The following is a 6,637-nucleotide window of genomic DNA, read 5'->3' as shown; positions in this document are numbered from 1 at the left end:
CCACGCTCGCGGTTACTCCGTCTTGCTGTTATCGTAACTCCTTCGACCCTTTCTGTACTCCGTCATGAGAGTATAATAAACGAGCAGGATCGGCGGCCAATTTCGCCTGGAAGCGTGCTTCCCCTGCAATGCTCCTTAACAACGCGTTTTCGCGAAAAGCGGTTAGAATTTTTGCAAGTGCGCAAGCAGATTCGGTTACCTCGACGTGTAACTTACTTAATAAAATACGGAGCACACACCTACCTCTAATCTCTGTTGTTCCCCTGGCGAATAAAAAATTATACATGGTAGCCTATGAGAAAGAAACCGAAACTGTGCTCTGTCGTGATTTTCAGTGCAGTGCCTTTTAGCAAGGTGCGCAACCTGTTTCACGATTACTGTGTCGCTGTCTTGCATATGACATAAAGGTTTCGATATTACGCCGACGAGATTTTGTCCCCGTTCCCAGAATTCGGGTTGCCGCCAATCCTGAGAATGGACGAGAATGGCGCGAACCAGGTTTGACTTACTGCAAGTACCTCTGCTCTGGCTGTTCAATGTGAAGCTTATCACTTTCCCTGGGACAGGGTTCAAATTGAAAAAATTCAAATGGGAAGTGTGCAAAGGAGAGTAGACGAAAAGAAAATTCCTTGGCTCAACATAATAGCAGCATTTCGTGTTTGTCTCGTACTTCAAACAATTTTCCCAAAATGTGACCTCTTGTCTGTTCTGTGCATCTGTAGCATGCATGAACCAAGTGGAAGGAAAGTAGGTCATTTGATATGTATACCATACGAGTGAGTTTGAGACCTGTATCTGCTGTCTTGTGATATTTTCCTCACGGTGAGGCTACTAAATAAACCCAAGCAGCACAAAGGACTGGGATTCGGCTGGGAACGTAACGGGGATGATGGGTTCGAGGTGGCCGATATCGCCGTCACGAGCCCGACTGCTTCCCGACTATGTGAGGGGGAAGAATTGAGGGAGAGGGAAACTACATAAAATTATTTCCCGATAGATCCCCGTTCGTGTCCCGGTCAGAATTCTTTCCCGATAGATTCCCGTTTGCGTCCCGGCCAGGATTCTTTCCCGATGGATCCCCGTTAACGTCCCGATCTGCTGTGGTGTACTGGCTAAGTATTTCTTCCCGCTCGTCTCCCGATGTTTATGCAGATTCGGTAACACGTGATCGGATGGTACAGCTCGAGACAAAGTTTCTGAAACACGGGTTTTCTGTATTGGACTTTTCCCAGCCACCTTTGGGAAATGCTTGTTGAGCAGAATCCTTGGGGATTCTGTTCAACAAGTGTTCCCCTTAGGCCGCAGGGGAGGCGTAGAGAAGTGAAATACAAAACACCCGTGTTTCAGAAACTTTTGTCCCAAGCTGTACGAGACAGTGAAGCATCCCTTCAGGAAGGAATTTGGCTGTCTGGTATGAGGTAACTCTTTCAAACATTGGGCTGCAGTTCACTTCATGTGTTGTGTTGTGTTGTGTTGTATGACGGAAAACATGCACACGCAGCACCCTGAACAGAAGTATTAATGGAGCCTCACTGCAAAGCACGCAAGTACAAGATACTCGGGAAGAGTCGGCCACGCCCGAACGAAACGACCGAATCTCCCGAATCGAAAAACTCACGTGAAACGAAACGAAGAGAGCTTTAGCAAGTCGAACTGATCGGACGAAAACCGCTGCACCGAAACCCGCAAAGACTACGCTGGAGCTCCCTGCATTTGGGCTACCGCGACTGCCATCGCCATCATCTTTGTTTTGGTTGTCATTGCTGGGTGCAAATGGCCGGCGTGTGTGTTCTTAATGTTTCTGAGCAACAAGTTTTGCAAAGTTTGGTTCGGAGGGAGTATGGAACGCCGTTTTGTGGTCAACGTGGCCAGAGTGCCTCAAAAGTACTCCTGCCGCATTCTGGTCACTGTTATAAATGTGAATCCCTGCCACCATCAGCAGCTTTTAAGTAGATTCATGGCACATGAGGAACCTGCGATGTACACCATCGCACACAGTCAAGAAAAATGTAGCATTTAACCTTGCTTTCCTTCATTATAACAAACAAAAAAAAAAAGAAAGAAAGAAAGAACACTAGAGAAAGGGTCGGCAAAACAGTGAGTGTTTTGTTGTTTTTGATTCTATTGATCTCTCACTGTCAGGTTGCACTGCCGATCTGTTCACAATCATAACTAACTAATACCTTAGCTTTGGCCAATCTCATGTTGCAATTTTGCTTCAAACACAACATTCAGGGATTCTTATGAAAACAGCAGCATTTCTGAAAGATCCTGGAACGGCCACAATCTCAAGAGGTAGTACGATTCTACCCGTCGTCATATTTCGTCCGCCAAGCCATTGCGCGGAGATGTTGGCTCCATGCCCATTTCAACACAGGCTCACCCGCGCTCGCTCGCGCGTCGTCGCTTGTCTTCCATGCCACCAGCCAGCGCTGCGCGCTGCCTGTCGCGCATGCGCTGTTCTTGTTGGCTTCGCTTTGGCTGCTGTAACGGTCGTTTCTCGTCGCCGCGTGTAGTTCGCGTAATTGTGAGCGTTCCAGCAAGTCTAAATAAAGCGTTTTAGAGGCTTTGTATTGTTGTTCTCACCTGGTGCTGTCGTTCTTGCAACCCGTCTGATATTGCAACTGTCTGTAAGTGGAAGCGTTTCTTCTAACCGCGAGCAAACCAGTCGGTCTCGTTTGACATGTCAAAGAGTGAAGACGCTACCTTGCATGTGAAGCCAAATCGTTCTTCGCCTTCAGGATTATTGCCGTTTCAGGTGTGTAATTAATATAACTCTGAAGTAATATGTTCGACTGCGCCATGCATTCTCATTGTTCGTTTTACTCTATTTGCAGGGATCTGCGCAACGACAGGGAGATAGAACGCCAAGTGAAGTCGACTGTGTACTTTGTGCAGACGGTATGTCATATGTCTCTACACTGCTCTACATATAGGTGTCCTGCCATCGTATTTTCTGGAACGATATTTCTTGCAGGTTCAGCGTGTATGACGCAGCGGCCTTCAGCAAGAGAAACTCAAGCACCGTGTTCAAATGCAGTGGGGACTCTTGCTGGCCATGACAACGCTTAGAAGTGCTTTTTCGGAAGAAGGACAAGTTGGACCGGAAATGAGGACCTAGGTGTGCTCTTTTGCGCTGTTGTTCACCGTTCGATCATTACCAGTTTTTGTGCCCCCGTGAGTTCAACGCTTAGGTATGTTGATGATAAATGGATATGCGTTAAAAGGTACGTACTCCGGAGTGGTGAATTGTTCTGGTGAAGTGATTCGTTGCTGCTATCTCCTGTTTCGTGAGGGTTCTTGTCGGTACTCATATACCGCAGGCATGAGGGGCTTTCTTTGCAGAACATTTCAGTAAACCAAGACTGCAGCATTTTCAAGATTGCCATAACCAGCATCAATGCAGCTCTCATGTCAACATCAGCATCAAGACAGCTCTGATGTGAGCATCAGCCAGCGCAGCTCTGATGTTAACATCATCAGAGCAGCTGTGATGTTAACATCAGACCTGATGTCGCTTTTTTTTTCAATAGGGATGCTTCTCCTTGACCATGTTTTTTTTTTGCTTATTGACGTTTTTGTGAAGGAACGCTGAATATGCGCACACCATTGACTGTCAGCTCTAGTCCCGGTCAGCTGTCATTTTTTACAGTTTTCGTTGTAGTAATTGCTAGTCATTTGCACCAAAGGCGCTGGATGTGAACTATTTTCTCTTTCCTGGACTTGCATTTCTCCCAGTCGTTGGCTTTGTCATTTTTTCATAATTTAAATTTTCTCTTGGTAACTCTTGAGTTTCGTAATCCCTACGCTGTGCATTTTACCATTTTTGATAAAGCTCATTCCACGTACCGTGCACATACTATTTTGTGCTGAAGTGCAGCAATTGTTTCGTTACGTCTAATGTTACATGCCATTCATTTTTGTGTCTGGGCAGTACTGAAGCGTGAGCAGATAGGCAGACTGCCTATTACTGCATAACTTCGTTTTCTTTGAGGCACCACCACTTGGACAGGCAGACCGCCTCTTGCTGTATACTTTTTCTTTCTTTTGAGACACTGTTGACGTGCGAGTGGTTACGCAGGCAGGCTGCATATTACTGTATACCATTTCCCACCATGCAGCAATTTTACCGTTACGTCTAATATTAATGCTACAAGCCGTTCATTTCTTCCAGGGCCATTGCCGAAGTGCAAGTGGTTAGGCAGACTGCCTACTACCGCATACCTTTTTTGTTTCCTTTCAGAGACCAACTCTTACTGTGTACGTTCCCCCCCCCTTTTGAGACACCATTGAAGGGCCAGTGGTTACGCAGGCAGGCTGGATATTACGGTAGACCATTTCCACCCTTTTCTTTTCAGGCTACATTGGCAATGACAGTAGTTATGCGGACATGCTGCATATTTCTGTATACCCCTCTTTTTTTGTTTTTCATTTCAGACACAATTGGCATGCATTGGATGATGCAGGCAGACTGCTTAGTGTACACCACTCGTCGTTTAGTCTATTGAGGTGCTCCAAGTGTTGTGTCAGTCTATTTCCTCTCCGAAAATAAAATGTTGGGCTCTACACACACTGTTTACACTCAAAATTATTGTAATTATTAAAAATAAGCATATTAATGCCAAAATATGCATGGGGGGGGGTAAATATGCATGGGGGGAGCCCCTGCCAGCATTATCGGGGATCCGCCGGGGACCTGCTGGGACCGAATACTTGCTGCCGATGTCGGTCCTTAATCATCCCGGTGTTGCAAACTGGAGGAAGGACCGGTATCGGCTGGTGGCATGCCCCCGACTTTGTAGGATTCTTTCCCGATGCTGGACCGGCTTCGCCCCGGTCCTTTGTGCTGCTTGGGAACGTTCTTTCAAAATTAAAGACTGCGGTGGTGCTTTTGAGTGCACTGTAGGGTCATGCTGTGCGTCCTGGAAGAATTTGAGGAAGCTAGTCGTCATTAGAGGTTTATTTTCACCCTGTAATAGACGATATGCATAAATCCCAGATGCCAGTGCAATGCGGTACATCTTGTGAGCCTGTTCGTTCCTTTGGCACCATCCTTCTCTCCCTCATTCCGAACCTGATGCCATCAGGAAGGAGAAGGAAGCGCCAGGGAATGAACAGGCTCCCAAGACACTGCATCGCACTGGCGCCTGGGATTTATGCATATCGTCTATTGGGGGTTAGTTGGACTCCACTATCGGGGTTAACATAACTCCATCATCAGAGCTTACTATACTCCCTCACTGGCATTTCATATACTCCCCCACAAGTGTTTGATAAGCTCCCTCACAGGCTTTTAGTATGCTCTTCCATGGGAGTTAGCCTAACTCCATTGAAGGTGTTTAGTGTACTCCATCACATGGTTTAACCTGAGTCCATCAGAGGTGTTTAATATACTCTGTGACAAGGGTTAACCCAACACCATTGGAGGGGTCCATCATACTCCAGCATATGGATTAACCCAACTCTGTCAGAGGTGTTCAGTATACTCTGTCACAGGTTGAACCCTACACCATGGGGGGTGTTTATTATACTCTGTGACAGGGTTTAGCTCAACTCCCTCAGAGGTGCTTAATATACTCCGCAACAGGGGGTTAACGGAACTCCGCTGTGGGTTTTTAACCTTACTCCCTCTTGTCCTGGAGTTAAGGTAACTCCTCAGAAGCCTAAAATTTTGCACCTGGGAGTTACAGCTTTTTGCCCCGACAAAGGAGTGTTTTTGACTCCCTTTTTTCTCAGAGTGTACTATGTACAGTTCATGAATGAAACATGTTACCTCATTGCATTGCCTCCATGTGAGCACTAGAACAGGGAGCTTTCCAGGTTGCTGTTTTCGTGGTTTTCTATGCTTTTTTTTTTCTTTTTTTGCAATAGCAAACGTGGCCATAGTGAAACACAAGCAGCCAAGGACCGGACGAGACAGCTACAATGCGACTGCTAGCTTTCAACTGATATATTTATTAGCAGACCCTGGAATATACACATATATGTTGCTAAACAAATGACAATTTAACCAACAGAATAACAGACAAGAAAAAGGGGTTATATATCTTCCCCATCTCCTCATTCTATTTCACAGGCAACCCTAGTATGATTCTGAGTGTGCCCGTGCGTCCCCTTTGAGATAACGTATCTCGGACAGAAGCAAATCCAACCGCGGACTGCTTACACATGCAACTGTCTTGGATTTCTCTAACCACTTGTTGTTTAAACGCAGCCTTGATCTCTGTGTTCTGGAAATTTAGGCAGCCTCCAGGGTCCCTGTAATGTGTTGCCAAGTTTCTCGAGGGCATCCAAAGTCAGTCCTTGGCTGCCTGTGTTTCACTATGGCTCTCAGATACAAACTACCCCTTTTCAAGAACACAAGAAAGCTAGATTTGAAACCACTCTTACGTCGTAGTAGTAGTATTTGTGTGAAGCTACGCAATTCCTGTCCTGCAAATAATTTAAACCATATGTTTCATCTGCCAGCGTGATGATCCCCTGAAAAGCAGTTCTCACTTGGCTGGAACTACCGGTCCTGAAACCTATCCCTGACATGTGTAGAATCAGGGAGGAAAACCAAGGGCAGCGGTGGAAAAGACAAACACACATGAGCTATGTTCTCACTGTGTAACAGCTGCTCTAGCTACTAAAATGA

The 6,637-nt window shown here is 46.1% G+C and overlaps 1 long non-coding RNA gene across 2 annotated transcripts; it reads left to right on the top strand.

Moving 5' to 3' along the window:
• The first annotated feature begins 606 nt into the window (after positions 1–606).
• Positions 607–4,568, top strand: LOC135396470 (uncharacterized). 2 transcript variants are annotated; one of them, XR_010423397.1, is made up of 5 exons: positions 607–2,758; positions 2,838–2,901; positions 2,978–3,442; positions 4,244–4,329; positions 4,438–4,568. It is a non-coding gene; the product is annotated as an uncharacterized LOC135396470 (long non-coding RNA). The 2 variants fall into 2 exon arrangements; XR_010423396.1 differs by having other exon boundaries at positions 612–2,758; positions 4,244–4,568.
• Positions 4,569–6,637: the final 2,069 nt, after the last annotated feature.

The sequence above is a fragment of the Ornithodoros turicata genome, chromosome 6 (genome assembly GCF_037126465.1).
Source record: "Ornithodoros turicata isolate Travis chromosome 6, ASM3712646v1, whole genome shotgun sequence".
Classification (NCBI taxonomy): domain Eukaryota; kingdom Metazoa; phylum Arthropoda; class Arachnida; order Ixodida; family Argasidae; genus Ornithodoros; species Ornithodoros turicata.
The sequence above is the reverse complement of the archived record's forward strand: the minus strand, read 5'-3'. Positions and strand labels throughout refer to the sequence as shown.